This window comes from Acartia tonsa, chromosome 6 (assembly GCF_053477335.1).
Source record: "Acartia tonsa isolate MP-2025a chromosome 6, ASM5347733v1, whole genome shotgun sequence".
In the NCBI taxonomy this organism is placed as follows: Eukaryota; Metazoa; Arthropoda; class Copepoda; order Calanoida; family Acartiidae; genus Acartia; species Acartia tonsa.
In genome coordinates this window covers 17,808,386-17,829,223 of record NC_137265.1, presented here as the reverse complement: position 1 = coordinate 17,829,223, position 20,838 = coordinate 17,808,386, and the positions used below count along the sequence as shown (strand labels likewise).

The window sequence follows — 20,838 nt, the reverse complement described above, 5'->3', positions numbered from 1 at the left end:
CATAATTGAAGGTATACATTAATTTATCGCCTATGTCGTATTCCTTAAGATCCTTGATCCAATGAGTTGGTAGTAGGACATGTAAATTCATGGTTCTCTGATAATAGTTTAAAGGCTTTGGATTGATTAGGTTTAATGTGCACCAAAATTGAAAAGTTATTCATCTACTCTTACTTCCCACATCTTCTCCAACCTTGTAAAAACAGAACAGCAAAATTGACAAGCTTTAACCTTAGCTATTTCTGATAAATTCTATGGATATTTGAAGACAGTTATCGCCATATTTTTGTTTATCAGCCTTGGATTCTCAATTTGGCTAGCATTGATTTGCTTTGAAATAGGTAAAATTTATCATCTTAACAATAATTCCTCCTTATTTTCTAAATACCCTGATGGTTCCTATATCTAACCCCTCCGAGTGTCCTAGCCCCGCGGGATTACACAAATCCAATATCACCTGACTTAAAGCAATACACTTGTTTGAAATTAATAGGACAATTCTACCATGCCTAAATTATTATTTAGAGCTATCCGTTATGGATGAAGGGACGTTGTATTCAACCCGTACTGTAAAAAAAGCTTCATTTTACCAAATATCTTTTATTTAGCACCATCAGAAAAACTGCATATCTACATCTCCTCTGTGACAAGTATGGTTGCCTTGCGCTGTGTCATAGCTATGTTTTATGAACTACTCATGGAAATACACTATCCAGCTCCGGAGCCTCTGGTCACAATAGTCTGGGGACAGGTAACATGTTATATAAACTACTCATGGAAATACACTATCCTGCTCCGCAGCCTCTTGTAACAATTAACTGTGGACAGATAACATGTACTATGAACTACTCATGGAGATACACTATCCTACCCCGGAGTCTCTTGGAACAATTATCTGGAGACAGGTAACATGTTTTGGAAACTTTTCATGGAGATACACTATCCTACCCTGAAGCCTCTGGTAACAATTATTTGGGGACAGGTAACATGTTCTCTGAACTACTCATGGAGATACACTATCCTACCCTGAAGCCTCTGGTAACAATTATTTGGGGACAGGTAACATGTTCTATGAACTACTCATGGAGATACACTATCCTACCTCGGAGCCTCTGGTCACAATTGTTTGGGGACAGGTAACATGTTCTCTGAACTACTCATGGAGATACACTATCCTACCCCAGAGCCTCTGGTAACAATTGTCTGGGGACAGGTAACATGTTCTATGAACTACTCATGGAGATACACTATCCTACCCCAGAGCCTTTGGTAACAATTGTCTGGAGACAGGTAACATGGTCTATGAACTACTCATGGAGAAACACTATCCTACCCCTGAGCCTCTTGTCACAGTCTAAGCTTTTTTTTAGAGGAGCAAAATAAGGGATTTAAAAGATTGGGGTGAGGTAAACACCTTTTTACACCGCCCCCCCCCCCTTCCCCTCTTGGACATGTAAATAAATCAAATTTTATATGTCTTTGAAACAGACCATTGGAATCTTTTATTAATCCCTTTGTATTTTCTGCTAAACCTTGTGATTTTTCCCGTTGAAAATGATTATAAGTCGTTACCTACAGAGCGATATTACGTATTCTATGTATTGGACGTACTATCAATATTTGTTTTAAGGTATTACATAATAATTTTTCTGAAAGTCACTAAACCTTTCAAATTTTGTTTTGATGAAATTAGGAATACTATTAACCACACTTGTATTGAATTGGATCAAGAAAAGGTTTCGCTAGATCAACAAGGACAAAGAGGACAAAATTTGAAATAAACATACGTTAATTTCATTATCTCTATAAAGCGTCCTTTTAAACAAATGGTATTTATTGATTTAAAAGTTATCAAATGCTTTACTAATATCAATAAAATACAACATTATTTAAATTTAGTTGATAAATGTTGAGTATTTTTGGATCATGTTACTTGTCGATGCAGCGCTTATCACATGTTACTTGTCGATGCAGCAAACTCATACATGTTACTTGTAGATGCAGCAATATCACCCCTCCATTCCCTATAGAGATACTAATATAATTATAAATAGAAACAATTAAGATTAATGTATTAGTAATGGTTTTGAATATATGCAAAAATATTATTAAATAATTACACATGATATTGAATAGCAATCTGGTTGCACAAATTGTAAAATACATTATCATTATAGCGATCCCTCCACATGTATTCATCCAAATAACTTTGTAAGAAGGTTCTGTAACAACCTCTCATTGCTTTGATATGTTGGTTTAAGATGAAGGAAGTTGTTTGGGGTTTTGAAGTTCTTTAGAAATGACTAAAAAGCTTATTTTCAATAAAAAATATAACTAACATTGTCTGCCTATCTCCTTTTTTTTATCTCCCTTTAACATGTTACTTGTAAGTGCAGCAAAGTTAAACATGTTACTTGTAAGTGCAGCGCTGCATCGACAAGTAACATGATCCGTATTTTTTTTATGCAGTAATTCTAGTTGAAATATTTTTTTTAAAAGAATGACTGCTTTCCTTATCGAACAATTGTGCATTAACCTCTAAAGATTAAGCAATAACTAAGTTTTCTTAAAAAGATCATATTACAAGATCTTCAAACTAATTTGAGACTATTTAGTGCTTTCACACATAGTACCTTGTTAAGCTCTAATAACACTCCTCACTAAAGGGGGTCAGCGGTATTTTTTATCTGTTTGTTTATTACTTTAGTTCAGGATAGGTTAGATTATAGTACAATATAGTACCCCCAGGGGTTAGGCATATGTATTCATTTTTTTTCAAGTTAGGTGTGTATTTATATCTATTGACTATTTCTCAAGAAAGATCAAAATAAATCTATCTTGTTTTATATAGATTCTGGTATAAAAAGAATAATGAGTGTTGTAGAATCAAAATTTAGGGGACAGCTTAATTTCAATTCATTTAAAGACTCTGGAATAGCTACAGGACTAAAATGAAATAGCATCAAGAACAAAAATGTGCATGATAACTAATGAGTAAAGAACTAAGTAGAGACTTAAAATATCACATATATTTACATAAAAATAAAATGAAACAACAAATAAGAGCATTAAATATAGTATATAAAATATATAAGAGGTTAACTCACAAACAAAATATGAATTTTACATTTTTATTCAGACATTACAAATTGTTTCGTGCATGTTTGCACTCTTCAGATGTCAATGTAAAACTAAAGTTTAAAATGAATTTAAATTTAAAGGATTTTTACAAATATTTTAGAAGATTTTTTGAACATAATATTTAAAAAATATATAAAATATAGGTAGAAATTATCCAGAAAACACAGCTAAACTCTAACAGTGTTGAACTGAAATAATCATAAGTTTATGAATGACGAATAAAACATAAAATAAACTTATAATCAATAAAAATATCAAATAATTATTCTTACTTTTTAAGCTGGCTAATCCAGGGATGAAAACAAGAACTATACTTGGTATCACTATCACCAGTGTTAACTTGTTAACTAAAATAAGCTGATTAGACATAAAATATTGAATATGGGAATAAAATTTAAAAATAATCTATTAAAACTGCACAGAACTGCGGTTATAGATTAAAATTCAATAAAATAACATGACAAAAAAACGCAAAGAAATGCAATGGGTCATGAATAAATATTGATAAAATAATAAAATGTTCCTATAAACAATAAATAAGAATAAATAAAATGATGAATATATAAAACTAAAATAGATAAAAGTAAATGTTGAGTGATTGAAATATCAAAATACACTAAAGAAATATGCCCTGACCTATGCTTATATACCCAGTAATTTTTTGTTTACATTTAAGAACAGGTTTTGTTGTACACATGTACAACGATTTTTAATCAAATAATCAAATAAAATAGACTTATTATACATAAAAATAATGAAAGAATTAATAAAAAATGTTAAATAAGCTAAAATTAGACATAAAAAACTATAAAAATTAAATAAAGAAATTTTTTAAGCTCTTTGTAACAATTTACTTATTTTGAGCATTATAAAATACGACAATTTTATGTTTTGCAATTGCTAATTTTTCTACAACAATGAGGTCAAATTAAAGTTTTTATTCATATTTTTGTTATTTCTCCTTCATAAAACAAGGATGACAACATCCATAAAAGCGATACTCTAAACAAAAAGTAATTACTTGTGTAAAGTGTCAAAGCTTAACAAGAAAACCATTGATTTATAAGTCTAAACAAAATGGTGCGTAAATTTGTTGATTTTTTAAATGGACTTTCTGGTAACGATTATATATAGTTACTATGCTTCCTATGTTGTAACTAACTCTATGGAAATCACCATGCAAATTTTAAACCGATAGGACAGTTTTAACTTGTTTAGATTGACGAAAAGAGGTAACTGTCAAGAACCCTTACAATAAAAAAGATTTACCTTTAAAAATAGTTTGTTTTCTGAAAATCAATATAATGGATTCATTGAACCAAAAAAAAGTAACAATAATTTTAAATTGCTTTCTTTAGATTGGACGGGTTTTTGTTGCTGTTTTTCTGGCAATGTTTAGGTAAATTTAATATTTTTTTTTAAATAAGGAAAATTATTAGAGCTCGGCAGCCGCGTGCAAGCAGCCTGTAAGCCTAAACTGTTTATAATTTTAAAAATCAGCTGAAAGTGTAAACCTGACCCAAATATGGCAATCCCTCCTTATGGCATCCAAAATGATTTAAATCTAAGGCTTAGCCGCGGCTGCCGGGTCCTCAAAATTACGATTATGTATTGATAGCTACTTAGAGTGGCTAAATTTTGCTAAGAGTGGCAGTACCTGAAAAAAAGCTGCTGATTACTTATAGGTTGGCTTAAGTAAGCTGTGCGACTGATTGCGGATGAGTCTGTCAAGCCAAGCTATGTACCATTAGTCAGTAGGATAGTTGATATGCAATACGCAGTAAAATTACGGGTCTTTACAACGTGTCATGAAACTGAGAAATAAATAAGTCATCTAAAAGAAACAAAATTTGATAATTAATATGGATAATTATTTTTTCTGTAGTTAAAAATTACTAGAAAAACATCGCTATTTCTAGATGTATCATCCTTGTTTAATTTTTCAGTTTCCTACCTGGAGTACAATGGATGAATTATTTCCTTGTTGGATTCACCCTGCTTCCATTTATACTCCTTCTCTCCATTAAAATGGATTACAACAGATCCAATATGGACCAGAGAGAAAAGGTTCCGAATTCAGATCCTCAAGGTTTATAATTTACAATGGATATATATCCTGAAATGGTTATAGAAAAGTAACAAGATGAATGTGTATTTGTCTATATAAAAGGTTTTTCTTTACAATATAGCATCTTATAGATCATGGGAAGGTTTTTAACAGTTATAGGGGAGGTTACAATCATCCTCTCAAGAGAAATCGCCCCAAGAAAAAATAACCTATCCTCCTAAAAATATTTTAATTTTTCTAAGCGAAAACATGGGGGGTTGATCGACTCCCCCTCTCAGAGCGTAGCCGTAATTATGAATTAGATATACAAAAATAGAAAAAAAGATTAGGCTCAAAATACATATGTCTTGCGAAGCAGCATAAAAAAACGCGTTGCCATATTTACTAGACTATAAAAGTTGGAAAGATTTTTAATCAATATAATAGATTTGAAATCTGCATAAAATTTTAAGGATTTTTTATAAAATTCGTTTTTTATATAATTCTTTATTTAAAGGCGCAAATACAAATTAAGTTAAATAATTTTAAGATCTATGATTGGTGGATTGAAAACTATCTGCGCTCTGATTGGAGAAGCTTAAGTGACGTACATCATTCAACCAATTAGAGCGTAGGTAGTTTCCAATCCAGCTATCCTATTGGTCAAAATTTATTAACTTAAATCGTATTTGCGCCTTTAAATAAAGAATTATATAAAAAACGAATTTTATAAAAAATCCTTAAGATTTTATGCAGATTTCAAATCTATTATATTGATTAAAAATCTTTCCAACTTTTATAGTCTAATATTTACATGTACTTGTACATTTATAATACAGATTTATTTTGAGTCCTTTCTTCAAAGTAAAACTCAAAATTATATGAGATTGAAATGTGCGAATTTATTATTCCCCTTCAAATAATGATATCATATATGCCTTTTTATTTCTTAAATTTGGAAAGGAAAGTAGCCTAGTAGAATACATTATACATTGATATATTATTTAATTTTAGGGGAACATATATAACAAGAAGTCATAAAGGAGACTTTTGGAGAAATTTTTTAAAAAAATGTTAAGTGAATTTCATGTTTAATTTTTTGTATTTATTTATTTGAAAAATATAAATTATAATATTAAACTTTATACTATATTTCTAAATGACCCCTTTAAAAAAATGTCCGAAGTATTACAGATGTATGTCAGTTCTGATTTCCTAGCAGTTTAGGTAAATTTAGGAGACTTGCTGAATCCTTCTTATACATTAAGGGGAGGATAAATTTTTATCACCTAAAGCACCTGTGGGAGCAAATTTTTTTCCAATGTTGAAAATAATTATTAATTCAAATATTTAAATACTACAAAGAAGGCGTATCAACTTTTTCACTTTTTTTTCACCGGCTAGCTATCTTAAACAAAAAGTGAAAAAGTTGATACACCTTCTTTGGAAACAATCAAAGTTTAATAAAAGTACCTAAATTTATAAATAAGAAATAAACTGGTAACCTAAAAAATCGTTAGGTGCTAGTGTAATGTATAGCCCATTGTCCCCTTTCCGCCATTTTTGAAACGCTTTTTAAATGTTGTTTTTAGGTTACATGAAAAGGACAGTCAAATGTAAATGATATCTAACGAAATCACTAAACCTCGTCAATAAAATATAGATTACACCTGCTAAATATAAATATATAAATACAGACAAACCACAAGTATTAGGGATCTAAAAGAATAAGAAAATGGTGGATGAAATTATTTACATCCACAATTAATATAATTAAAATTGCCTAAGGTTGTAAGTTTTTGAGCCACCGAATTAGAGAACGTTGTTATGAAAACCTTGAAACCTAAATTTTAATTTTAGGAAAATTTTGATTTAATATAAAGATAGAAATTGAAAAATATACCTAAGTTTAGAGAAAATTTTTTTTATTTCTAATTTTTTAATTCATGGTAATTCTTTTGTTGAACTTTACAACAACAATAAAAAGATTAATAATCTTATTCCAAAGAAATTGAGATATTTTTTTCAAAATTTGTTATACAAAGTACAAACGATAACCTACATTTAGAACATCTATTGTTCCAAATATACTTAGAATGGTGGCTATAGAATATACGGGGTTATTATGACAAGGGAAATATTGTCGTCAATTTAGGTTACTATTTCCCCTGTCATTTATTGGTCAGCTCGTTCATCCAGTAGGAGAGGAGAGTAAAGGGGGTGGAGGGAGATATCGTTATTTTAGTCTGCTATTAGTTTCACTTTATTAGAGTACATGTTAATCTGGTGCAAAATACAAGTAATAATGAATCCATTTTTAGACTAAATCGTGCTTTATTAAGTTTAATACAGACGACCGACCCTTAAATTAACAAAAATATTGTTTTGTTGATATCATTTATCTATCCTTGCATCCCCTTAGCATTTAGTATTTCAAGGGAAAGGATGGGCAGAAAAATAGACTAGAACTAAGATTTGAATTTAAGAACAAAATAGCCTAAAATCATCCCAATACCTTTGAAAAGCTTCCTTAAAATGGATAAGTTAATCTGATGAATAGTTATCGATATCTTAAGCTGCAGACAAAAAAGTAAAATCCTTACTACTTTTTACACGGAGATATAAACATTAGGCTGTTATTACACTAGTCCGCAAAGCTTTATAATAATATTTTCTTATTTGTTTGATTTTACCTGACAACTTTGGGCACTTTTATTGAACTTTGATTGGTTTGTTAATTACGTTGAGTGTCCAAACATTTCAACCACTAATATTAATCTATGAACTTAATAATTTTGTGTATCATCATTGGGGACGTACATCAATTTATCAGTATAGTCTTATCCCTTTAGATCCCTGACTTTCCATAATAGGATGAATATTTATCTTTTATTGTCCTATCCCTGTTTCTGTAAGAAGTATTAACCTGTCCATATGACCATCACATAAATTTACACCTGTCCGTACCATTTACAGATAGATGGATAGTTGTCAGGGATCTAAAGGGATAAGACAAAGGACGATAAATTTAGAAAAAATTATGGATGATGATAAACAAAATTACCCTTTTGTAGAGAAAATTGCAGGCTGAAAGGTTTGAACTCGACTAATTTGAAACCAGCCAATCAAAATTCAATAAAAGTCCCCAAATTCAATGAGCCCAATGTCCCCTCCCTTCCTGAGTCCTAACCATTCATAGATAATAGTTATTTCTTGCATCGTATTTTAAACGGCTTTCCGCGGATATAGAATGTACAATTATGAGATTAAAACCCGTTTTTTTAGCCCCGAGGTGCCGAAGGCACCGGCTAAAAAAACTGGTTTTAATCTTATGGTTGTACATTTTTATATTCGTAGAATGCTGGATATAATACGATGCTAGACATAGTTTTTTATTATGGATGAAAAGCGGTTCCTATCCACCGGATTCGAATGAATACGAGAATAGTTATTTCTTTCATCGTATTATAAACGGCTTTCCGCGGATATAGAATATACATTTTATTTTAATTTAAATTTTACTCACCCCATTTATGCAAAGCTTATTTAAGCTATAGGCGCATCTTACAAGTTACATTAAAAATTTAAGTAAATGGTATTCTGATTTCATCTATCTAATAAGCATCTATAATAAATTTGTCAAATAGCTTATAAGATTATTAGTTGACCTCCAATAGAGAGATGGTGATTAATTATTGTTTGCAAGATGTACAGATAACTTTTATTTTAATTTTATTAAATGACATTGCGTATACATTGCATAGTCTTCTTGGATATAATAAGATTTTATCAAAAGTTCATTTGATTACAAAGAAAACAATGTAATTCTATGACCCTATGATGTATGATATTAATTAATGCATATAGTTTGTTCAAAAGAATGGTTATGGATTAAGGTTTTGTTTATTGAAGATCCAATTCAACAAAACAGGGACTAATTCAATAATAAAAATTATCGGGGGAGAGAAGTTTTTAAAATTGATAGGTACTATTACATGTTTTTTCATTAAGGCTTACTTTAATTTTAGATGGTAACATTTGCAAGGAGAAAGATTATAAAGAATTCAAATTATTGATTTTTAAGTGAAAATATAAATAAAAAAAAATATTTTTCTTACAATACAAATAAATTGGGACTAAAAAGTCTGTATTCATTAGTCATTTTTATGTCCCAAAATTGCAAATAAATAAATATTTGGTACTATAGTTGTAAAACCTTGTTACTTTTCATCTGATTACAGACAATAGCAGACCAAAAATGTACACAAGCATGGAAAAAAGTACAAAGGCAAGTAACCACTCGTTTGATGTTTGGTCTAAACATCTCTTTATTTTGTACACAATAAACCTACTTAACAATATTTGTAAAAAGCAATTGTAATGTATAATATGGGACTGCGAATTATCCTATCATCGTTCATTTTGTTTCAACTCTTTTAATCTTATTTTGACAAGATAAAACGGTCAATCTCTACCTCATATCCGCGCATCTATTTTAAGGAATATTGGGGGGGGGGGAGGGGGGGTATTATGATCCCATTTATGGGGTATGTAGTAAGTAAGAGTATCAGTAGCAAAAAGGAGACTCCGGTATGGTAATTTGTTGATAAAGGGCCAAAATAGTTTATAAATTTACTATCTTACTAAAGAAGTTGTGAGAATATTTTATTTGTCCCTTTAGATTTTGCCAACCACTGTTATTGGGGATGGATTTTGGCTGTTTTATATTAAATTCAAGTCTTGGAACGGTTTAACTCTTTTTCCCCTTCGAATGCTAAGCTTCTTGGTGCTAAGGGCCCATTCGATAGTATTACCATGGTAGTACATAATGATCATAAGTAAATGTTTTTGATAATTGGCTGTATTTTTGTATTATTGTATGCTTTTTTTTAAAGATCCTAAGAACTTTCTAAGACAAATTAAAGCAAAAGTCGCAGATTCCTTTCATAGGAGGGGGTGAGAGGGGAAGGGGGCGTGGTAATATAACTGACCTTTTTATGGGGACATCCTTAATTACCCCAATTATTTCTATAATGACTTTATCTTTCAGATAACAATCTATGTTTATTTTTATGTGGATGCGATACTTTACCAAAAGTAAGGGGTGTGCAGCAAAGTTTACACATTATTACTGTAAATCATTGCCAATATTTTTTTTTAGAAAATGCTATGTGAATAGGTAAACGTAATGTTAAAAGGCTACTAAGACAAGTGATAACAAAATTAACAGCTCAAATATTAGTTGAAAATTTCACAACTCACTTTTATATACAGACATTCTTGTAGAAAATTATTAGATTGTTACAAAAATATCTTTCACATCCCTTCTTCCTGAATGAATTTTGGTTTTTAGGTTACTTTCTAGTTGGTGACAAAATTAACCCCATTCCAGCCTTTGTGGGATAATTATAATGTCTTTGTTGTGTAATGACTTGTAATGATTTAATTTTCTACTTTTATAACTGTTTTATTATTGTTACTAAATTTCAAGTGTAATAATAAGAAATGTAATACTGTTTTTAAGGGCTCGGCAGCTGCGGGTGTTTGTATTAATCTGTATTGTTTATATATAGATAGTGTGGAAACCAAAGCCACTGCCGAATTATTATCACTCTTATACTCTTCATGCATATTTTTCCAAATTTATGTTCAGTCACGGTCCCATTTTTAGTCGCAGTTAAGACTCTACCCATTATAGCAGCTAACAGCTCTTTTGAAATCAGCTAAAGCCGCATTTGACTGACAGTTAAAAACAGTATGCATATTCCCTTTTTAATAAATTATAAAATTTTAAGAAAAAAAAGATAATGGTATTTTTGTTATTTTGCTAGGAAAATTAAAACAAACAATGAAATAAGTTTTTCTTTACTTAACTTGTTATCGCTTGTAAAACATTTAAATTCTTAACTTCTCGTTTTTTAAAACTAGAATTATAAAATTCATCGTTCATTAATAAAGTAGTAAGTTTTTTTTGTTTAAGCTTAAGATTTAGTATTATTACTGACTGAATCGATTGAGATCTCAATTTTATGGAATCTTCTTATAGGTGCATGGATGGTGGTAATATTATATCTAAGTTTAGTTTTAGGCTATTTTCTCAAAATCCTTACTCCTTCAAATACATAGCTACTAGATGCTATGAGCGCAGCCGCTAGTATTTTATTTTTTATCAGTCCTCATCATGCGGCAACATCTACTTATAGAGTATCTACACTATAAAAACACAAGAATGTGTAATTCCAATCGTCCTATCTTCATCTTGATCAAAGTTTTTAAGAATTTTGTAAAAACTAAATCCATAGATAGATATGTTAGATAGATAAGATTTTCAAGATGTACATCTAGCAAAATTTCATTCAAACATTTTAATACTCTTGTATACTGTAAAGATTTTCTTCTGATAATAAGATATAAATGCTTTCTTTGAAAATGTATTTTATCCGTTTTTGAATCTTAATAAGCAAACAAAACAACATTTTAGCATAAATATGAAAAACATAACATACAACTTACTCTTATTTCAAAAGTCCCAACAGTGAATGGTAATGCGTTGAACCTGCCCTTACAATTACTGTCATGAGCCTGACATAGAAGCAATTTGTACCCCATTTTACCGTCCATATTTAAGATACCTTCATGACCGCAAGAGAGCATACTAACATTTCAAAAACTACCGCACATTTAATGTTATACAGTTTACTGTTGTTTTCTTTGTTTATTTAAGTTGCGCAATTCACAGGCGCATTTGTCCTTGTTTTTATTTGTAAGTGTGCCGTTTCTCTCAGGGATGGAGGGTACAATGGTCTGTTTAATACAGTAGTTCCTAAAGTTTTAATAATAAAGTTTTCTTATTCGTTGGCTTCAAAACTTTTGGGGAACTTTAAATGGTTGGTTTATTTACTAAGTATATATGCGATAACTTTTATTTAATGAAATCTTCCAATTTTTAACATGTACAAAACGGCCTGCTTAATTGCTTCAAGATCCATGTCAGATCTATATAGGAAATAAATGTCTATAAACGAGCTCAAGTTTTCCAAGGAATATTTATTTAAAACTCATAGTGCTCCAATAATCCATAATAAACTCTCATTGCCCAGAACGATAAGACCCATTATTTTACTTTATCAAAAATAAATTCCTTTTTTTAATTTCATGTTGCTATTTACCTTATATCAATGTATTTAATTTCTAATCATAAAAAAGAAAATTTAAATTTATAATATAATAAATTTAAGAAAACTCTGTTTTAAAAGAATTCGATTGTGGCGACACTTTGTGTGTTCAAATATTAAACTAAAATTATAATCATCATCATTAACCCTTTGGTGATGGTAATGTAAAGAAAAAAATATAATTTAAAAAATCTTTTTAAAATCATTTAGATTATTAAATATTTACTTTCTTTTAGATAGTAATGCCGGGTGAGGAAAATAGATTTATTGAGAAATAGATATGCATTTAGAAAACTAGCCAATAGGGAGATAATTATATCGAGCCAACTCTAGTTAATTTATAAATTTAAGCGTCCAAAAGTTTTCACCACTAATTGTAATCAACAAAAAAAGTGCAATTATGTGTATCAATATTAGAGATGTACATCAATTTGTCGGCCATTGCCTTATCCCTTTAGATCCCTGCGTTTCTCTACACTTGAACTTGCGGGTGGTCTAAACATCAGCATTTTCTTGACAAATTTTTATTATATTGCAGATTTAATGCTAATTTATCCCCAGAAGCAAGAGGGACAAAGGGATACATAAATTTAAACCTTTTACACCAGAAACAATAAGTTTATTTAATCATAAAGGTGACAATTTGGTCAAACTTATGTGGGTTAGAACATAAACTTTGGAACCCCTCATTTTAACCCCCTCACAACTTTCACACCTCATTTTACCCCCCATCCACAAAACAAAAAGCTTGGACGTCCTTGGGTTATGAGCATCCCCATTTTGAGATAGATATAATGTCAAAACCACCATTGTAAAACATTCCATCTTTTAAAAAGCCACAGTAAGTCAATTTTGTAAGAACTATAGTTGAGAATTCAATTCATAATTCTCTCATTTTTGCTATCGTCCAAAAATAAGGTTTAATTTTCGTTGATCTAAATATCTCTTTATCCCCCCAAAAGAAAGGCTTCTTTGCTACCCAATATGTCAGGTCTATATCAATCAAAATAGAATAGAAAACAAGTAGCTATAAACATTATTATTTTCAGAATTTTATTTAAAGATTTTGATTAGGGGGGCAGTGTTAGGACAATGGACGATAAATTAATATCCAACAAATTGTAACAAATAAAATTACTACTTTTCCAGATGAAAAGTATTGTTAAAAGAATTGTATTCTGTTATTTTATAAAATCTAATCCTAATCCAACCCCACTCATAAACATTTAAAGCTAATTTATTGTAGTGTTTTAAACAGAACAGATTTTTTATATATTACTCTGTATTTTTCAAATTAAAGCTTTTCTTAAAAGACCCATTTAACTTTGCTTTATGATCATAACAAAGCTTCACTGAAAATCACAATTAGTTTCTAACATTTGTATACTTACAGATGCTATATTTAGCATTTTTGTGATCTTTATTACGTTTCATATGAATTGTTTGTAAAAACTTACCTAAAGAGAAAAATTTTATAATTTATTCAACATCTTCATTTAAGATTTTAAAACAAACAAATGTATTTTTTAAAATCTCCTACGAGTGGTAAAAAATGAAAAATATTTATATTTATTATTACCATGACTAGACTAGTGTCTGAATGACTTTAATTGAAGCTATGTTGTTGTAAATAAGACATTAAAATTATGAATGTTAATGGGGGAGGGGGTGGATTTATATATTGATCATGAATATATGGATTCACTAGCGACTCATTTAGTCTTTAAAATTTACATATAACGGTTATTACAAAACATTTTAAAATCAGTCTAGTAGTTTTTGATAGAATAGCGGTTTCGCCTCTAGCTTCTAGTGTCTATGTTTTTAAATGTGTCTGGAGGAAAAAAATAGCCTAAAACTAACCCAAGGCCAACTTAAATTTAACAGTTAATAAGTTATTAAAATCTTAGGCTAAAGAAAAAAAAACTTACTACTTTATATGAAAAGTTGAATAGATAGTAACCATACAGATTTATTTTTCAAAATTAAAGTAACTAAAATTTAATTTGTAGTATATACCTTTCTGATTATTCCTGACTATAAAACAATAAGTGTTTGTCAATGATAATCTAATGACAAAATACACAAATATGCAATAATCTTATACTTATATGTATGAACAACTTTAATCAATATAAAAAAACTTGTTTTGAAAACAACTAAGAAATTGTGTAAAATTTTAGCCAAACCTAATTGATAACTTCTTAGTTTTTTTTTATTATTTTAAAAATTTTATTGGTCCCAAAGGTTTTATAAACACGATACACTTTTTGTTGGCTTAAAAACTTTGGGTACTTTGATAAAGTCATTTCTTTAGGATTCGAAAATGATGTAAATCAGTTTATCGTGCATTGATCTGAATTGCTTTGTAACTATATTCTTTTTCAAAAGTTGCTTCGGCACCGAATATATCTAACATTTGGGTATTTACACAAAATTATGAATTTTGTAATGTATCAACACTTATTTGAGTATCAATATTATTGTTTTTAAAGATTTGTCCAAACATAAGGATGCTTCACTCGAACACCAGGGACATAAGGAATAAGACAATGGCCGATAAATTTATGCATATCCCCAATGGTGGTACACGGAATTATCCAATCTTTAGACTACATTTAGTGGTTGAGATGTTTGGACACTCAACTACATGAACCAACCAAACAAAATTCATGAAAATTCCCCAAAGTTGTTAAGCCTACGAATAAGAAAACTTTGGGGGACTAGTGTAATAAACAGCCACAAAAAATAAACCCCTCCCTGCTCTTAGACCCTCTCATATGAATGAGGTTTTTAATGCAGCCACAAGTAATGAAACTCTGACCGCTAATACATGTATGTTTTTAGTCTTTACAAAATAATTGGTCTGCTGTGCTTATTTCAATGGTTTATACATTTGTATAAAGCAACAGGATGTTTAAGAGTGTGTGTTCAATAAAATCGTGTACCGATTTGTCAAAAATATCCAAGGAATATCGGCTAGTTTTAGGCTATTTCATTTTGTCTATTACATAATACATTAAAATCTAATTACCATCCCACCTCCATCAAAATTTTAAGACATATAGAGTAACTTCGCATACAAAAATATCCATTTATTATAATTTTTATCATATATAAGTACACTTTATATGCTGTACATATCTAAGAATGAAATATTGACGACTTATAAAACATTAAATGGTCTGACCGCTAATACATGTATTTGTTTCATTATGTCTTATTTATTGAAAATAAATTCATTTTGGGTAAAGTTTTAATTTAAATAATCTTTTCTTAGGAAAACTAGTACAATTTAACTTAAATTATATTAATTCTATTCATATAAAGTTTTTTTTTATGTCTAAAAATAACTCATTTTTCTAGTTAACGATAGTATTCATTTTTCAAATTCAAATTCAAATTCAAATTCAAATTCAATTTATTAACCATAGATCCGACAAACCCCGATCTTGGACAATTATCCTCCACCGGGAAAATAAAATGATAGATTTTACATGATAAAATACATGTTAATGATAATATTAGATTATTATATATGATTTAATTACATATTATCACATTTACTTATAATTATATGATGGTTTATTTTTATTTCCCATCCAATCATTATGACATATTATTAGCGATAATAATGACTAAACAATTTAATAATGATAGCGGATAATGCCCATGTCTGACTAGCCAGGTGCAGTACGTAGCCCTAAGGCTGGAGCACGCCCTTGATGACGTTCAGGCGCTATTGCTGGCCGGCATAGTCGGACTAGTGAATTTGAACATTGCTGTTATAGTTCAATAATGATAAAATTCCGCAATTATGCTTCAATATGCTTGCTACACCCCCAGAAGTCTGTCCGCCTCCGTCTTTGGTTGTTCCCCACCGCCGCGCAATGCCTCCAAATGTGATTCCTAAATAGTAAAGTTAATACAATTCCTTGGTCCTAGGACCAAGGAACAAGGTTATCAAATAGATAGAAGCGCAACTCGTAATAACAATCCATAATTTATCCCATACGTCTATATTCAGTAGGACTAGGTACCTATTTATAAAAAAGTAAACAAAAAAATAAAGTTAAAATTAAAAAGTCAATAGGTCTTAAAAAAGTCTTAAAAAAAAAACTTAAGAATAGGTACCTAGAGAATTCTGCTTGCAGTAACCACGCTAATAACCACGCTATGGAGAAATAATTTCGAGTAATATGGACAAAAGAAAGGTTAAAATTGAAATAAATCATAAAGAATAAATTAATTTGAAAATTTTTGGCTTTGATTAAGTTTTTTATTTTGGTCCGATCCTAATAAACGAATATTCAATGAATATTCATGTATATTCAAGCGTAGAAGGGTTGAAGAAAAGTGTGTCCATGACCCCCCCCGCTCGGGTTGCCGCGCCCCACCTGCCAAGGTCCGAACAATTATGCGTCAAAAATCATGAGTCATGAAGAATAAACGAATAAAATTAACAAAATTTGAAAATTGGATGAGTTCCAATATTCATGAATGCAACAGAGAATATTCAAAATTATTCAAAATTAAATATTCTAAAACGTGTTGTTTGTTGCAACAAAAAACTGCGTCAAAATTCAATTTTGACAGAACAAGGACAAAAAGTCTTCAAGCGAGAAAAATAACACATTTTGTTCGGAAAATGGCATAGAACGCTGCTACCGTCGCGGCTGGAGTCACTCACCACAATTTTCTCCAACCAACCCCATAGCATTAAACCGCAGTCCCTGCTCACGACAACCCCCTAAAACAGAAAGAATTAGTAAACAGCTTAAGTTGAAGGAAAGATAAATTATAACCAGGAATGTAGTTTATAAAACTAAGAATATTAAGAATATTCTTCCATCCGCCGCCGCAACCCGCAATCCCTGCCCCCGGACAAACTTAGCTTCGAGTTAAATAAATTAAGAATGACTAAAAAGTAGTCAATAAATTGGTTGGAATAATATTAATCTGTCACACGTCATAAAAAGTTAAATTTAAGTTTAATTCAAATGCAACTAAGAAAGTGAAAATGGAAGTTAAATTAAAACAAGTTAAAATAACGTATTTGTGGTTGACATTTTACACAATTCTATTTAGTAAGTAATCAAAAACTCTTTTTTTGAAAAGTTTAAAATCTTGGATAGTTTTCAGATTTTCTGGTAAAGAGTTATAAACTATTGGAAATTGAATTAAAGGTAAATTGAATATAAAATTTCTAGTTGTACTGTCCACATGTAAATCATTTCTATGACGTGTGTTGTAGGAGTGTAATTGACGTCTATATTGCCAAGTATTATCAAAAATGTCCGGCTGTTGGCCGTTAATATATTTATGCATAAAAAGCATGATATTATAATCTCTCAGCTCTTTGAATGGTAAAATACGCAATTGTTTGAACAAAGGAGCACTGTGTGCAGTGCTGGAGCTGTTTGTGATTATTCTAGCACACTTTTTTTGTAGTTTATGTATAATACTTGCCTGTCCGTCAGTTACACCTGTAAAAACTATTATTGAATACTTGATAATGCTATGTACGTACGCGAAATACAGCATCTTAAGATGCTGCATGTCGAGCACGTTCTTCATGACACGGAGGCTAAAGATTGCGCGCTGCAGCCTGCTGTGCAGGTCCCCCCAGTGATAAGTAAACTTCAACTTAGAATCTAACCTAATACCTAAGTGCTTAGCCCATCTATTCTTTTCATTTTCATGGTTGCAGTCGACTTAATCAAGCTTGACAATTTTGCCAGGATCCCTTTCCCCATAGTTGTTAGAATCAATATAAACAGGAAATTCATTAAGAAGGTCAATTTCATTTGCAGGAATAACTTGTCTAGGAGTTTTAAAAAGGATAATTTTTGTTTTTAAGGAGTTTATAATTAATTTATTGGCAGCATACCAGTCATTTGCTTGAGGTAGGACTCTATTTATTGTTTGGATTAAATTTGTGAAATTGTCAGATTTTAAAAAGATTAGGGTGTCATCACAGAAAAGGTTAAAAATGGCTTCTCTGCAGCTGCTGTCTAGGTCATTAATGAATATCAAAAACATTAATACGCCCAGACAGCTGCCTTGGAGTATGCCGATAAGTATCTCCTCCAGAGTGGAGGAGTACTCCCCCCCAAAAAAAACTTTCTGCCTACGAGAAGAAAAATAACTAACAAACCAATCATAGATGACACCTCTAATCCCATAATGATATAATTTAGCCAGCAATATGTCCCTGTCAACAAGATCAAAGGCTTTCTTGATGTCCAGGAGCAGTATACTGCATACCTGTCCATCAATGAAAGCCTTTGCAACAAGATTCATTAAGTTCAGAACATTATGACTAGTATTATAGCCGCGACGAAAGCCAAATTGACGCATATTGAAAAAATTTCGCTCATCCAAGAAATCATAAATGGAAGTGTATAAATACCTTTCCAGAGGTTTGCTGAATGACGCTATCATGCTGACGCCACGATAGGCTTCAACAACAGAAATAGGGCCACTCTTATATACTAAGACTACTTTGGAAATCTTCATGAGATCGGGAAAAACACCTGTGCTTATGCTCAGATTATAGATGTATTGCAACGGAGCCGTAATCGGCCCCGCTGTTCTACATAATAATTTCATGGATACATCAAAGAAGTCCTGGCTTTCCTTTGGCTTAATACTAGTTATTAATTCAAATGTTTTCTGCAGTGTAAGGGGGGGAACAAAGATGGTATCTTCAATTCGTGGAGGGAGAAACTCCCTAAAGTTTTTGTTTGAAGTAGGGATGTCTGGGGTTAAATTAGCACCCAAATTACTAAAAAAATTGTTGAAATGATTAGCGATTTCTTGTTTATCGGTGATCTTACGATCACCGACCTCAAGATAATCCATTGTTTTTGTGTGCTTTTTCACCCCCAGAACCTCCCTAAGTACAGACCATACTTTTTTCCCATCCTTACCCGCAGACTTAATTTGATTCTGAAAATAATTTTTCTTAGACCTACGGACGCTCCTAAAATACTCATTGCGGTACGCATTGTACCGTGCAGTATTAAACTCAGAAGGATCATTGCATTTTATCCTATAAAGTGTGTTCTTGAAGGCTTTGCATTTTAAAATGTAATTATTGATATAGGGCTCTTGGGGGATGCAACGCCTGTTGTTTCTAATAGAAACTTTGGGACAGTGAATGTTATAAAGGTCAATGAATATCTTTAGGAACGTTTCATAGGCTAAGTCAACATTGTTTAGAGTAGTAACCACAGACCAATCAGTATCATTTAGCGCATTGCAAAGGTTATCATAATTCTCATCTGATAACAGGCGCTTTGTGAAATTTTGAGGTTTTTTTGTCTGTTTGAAGTTTTCTTCGTAAAAAACACCAATAGTTAAAAAATGATCTGAATAGTCTGTGGGTACAATCATTGACAGGGCTACATTCTGTATAAAGTTTTTGCAACAAATTAAATCCAATAAACTATGACTAAAGTTGTGTATACGGGTAGATCTAAGGGTTATATTAATAAACCCATACATAATTAAGTTATCAAGAAATTGAGCTGCCGAACTACCCGGTAAAACTGCTTGGAAAAGGTTTAGATTCATATCGCCCGTGAGGAAAATAGGATAATTGGCATAATTGTCTAAGCTATCAAAAAGTTCAAGAAGTTTCTCAAGAAAGGGTTGAATGGTTTCCTCACTGGGGGTCCTATAAATATTAACTACAATTCCCTTAAAATTGCTATAACTTATCTTTAAAATCAAACACTCAAAGACAGATTGTTCAAAAAAATTTGGAAAAATCTCTTCAACTTTGAACCTAGATTGCACATAAGTGCAAACGCCCCCCCCCCTCCCCTGGGGCCTAGGTTTAGAGAACAAGTCATACCCATTAAGTTGAATTAAATTTAGATTACTGTTATCATTAAGCCAAGATTCCTGCAGGTTAATTACTGTGGGCTCCACGCCCGAATTTTTATAACAGTCTATGCTGGAACTAAGCTCTGTAAAACACGAATTAATGGATCTGCAATTTAAGTTAAATATTGAAAAGACCGGTCTGTTGAGTGATTTAATTTTTTCTATTGCATTCTGCTCTGTAATATAATAGGAGTCTATATTAAGCTCCTCTGAAAAGTCCGAAAAAATGTCCCCATAAATATGCGACGTAATATTAAAATTCGGATTGCTATTAAGTTGATTTACGCTACTATCTACCTGAGAAACCATACTGCAAAGGTTCACATCCAGAAAGCATTGCTCGACCGATAAGGTTCTCCCTCCAACTTCGACTTCTAGAGCGTCCCGTGTGCTGCGTACATACTGAAACACAATTATATGAATACATGATAATACAATGTAATGTTAGCATCATACCCAAAAATCAATGAGGTATCTAGGTACCTACTGAACTTATAAGATTGACTAATGGCTTACAAGGCTTAGACTATTATTATACAATTGTTAAATTATTAGCCTTGTTAGATATATTAACTATAAATA

The 20,838-nt window shown here is 31.0% G+C and overlaps 2 long non-coding RNA genes across 3 annotated transcripts; one reads left to right on the top strand and one right to left on the bottom strand.

The window, feature by feature from the left end:
- The first annotated feature begins 210 nt into the window (after positions 1-210).
- Positions 211-6,272, top strand: LOC145322009 (uncharacterized). 2 transcript variants are annotated; one of them, XR_013880482.1, is made up of 5 exons: positions 211-341; positions 609-751; positions 4,500-4,540; positions 5,088-5,230; positions 6,203-6,272. It is a non-coding gene; the product is annotated as an uncharacterized LOC145322009 (long non-coding RNA). The 2 variants fall into 2 exon arrangements; XR_013880483.1 differs by lacking the exons at positions 211-341; positions 609-751 and adding an exon at positions 1,158-1,213.
- Positions 6,273-15,766: 9,494 nt separating this feature from the next.
- Positions 15,767-20,838, bottom strand: LOC145322002 (uncharacterized). The gene is made up of 2 exons (XR_013880481.1): positions 20,660-20,838; positions 15,767-16,197 (listed from the first exon to the last, which is right to left on the bottom strand). It is a non-coding gene; the product is annotated as an uncharacterized LOC145322002 (long non-coding RNA).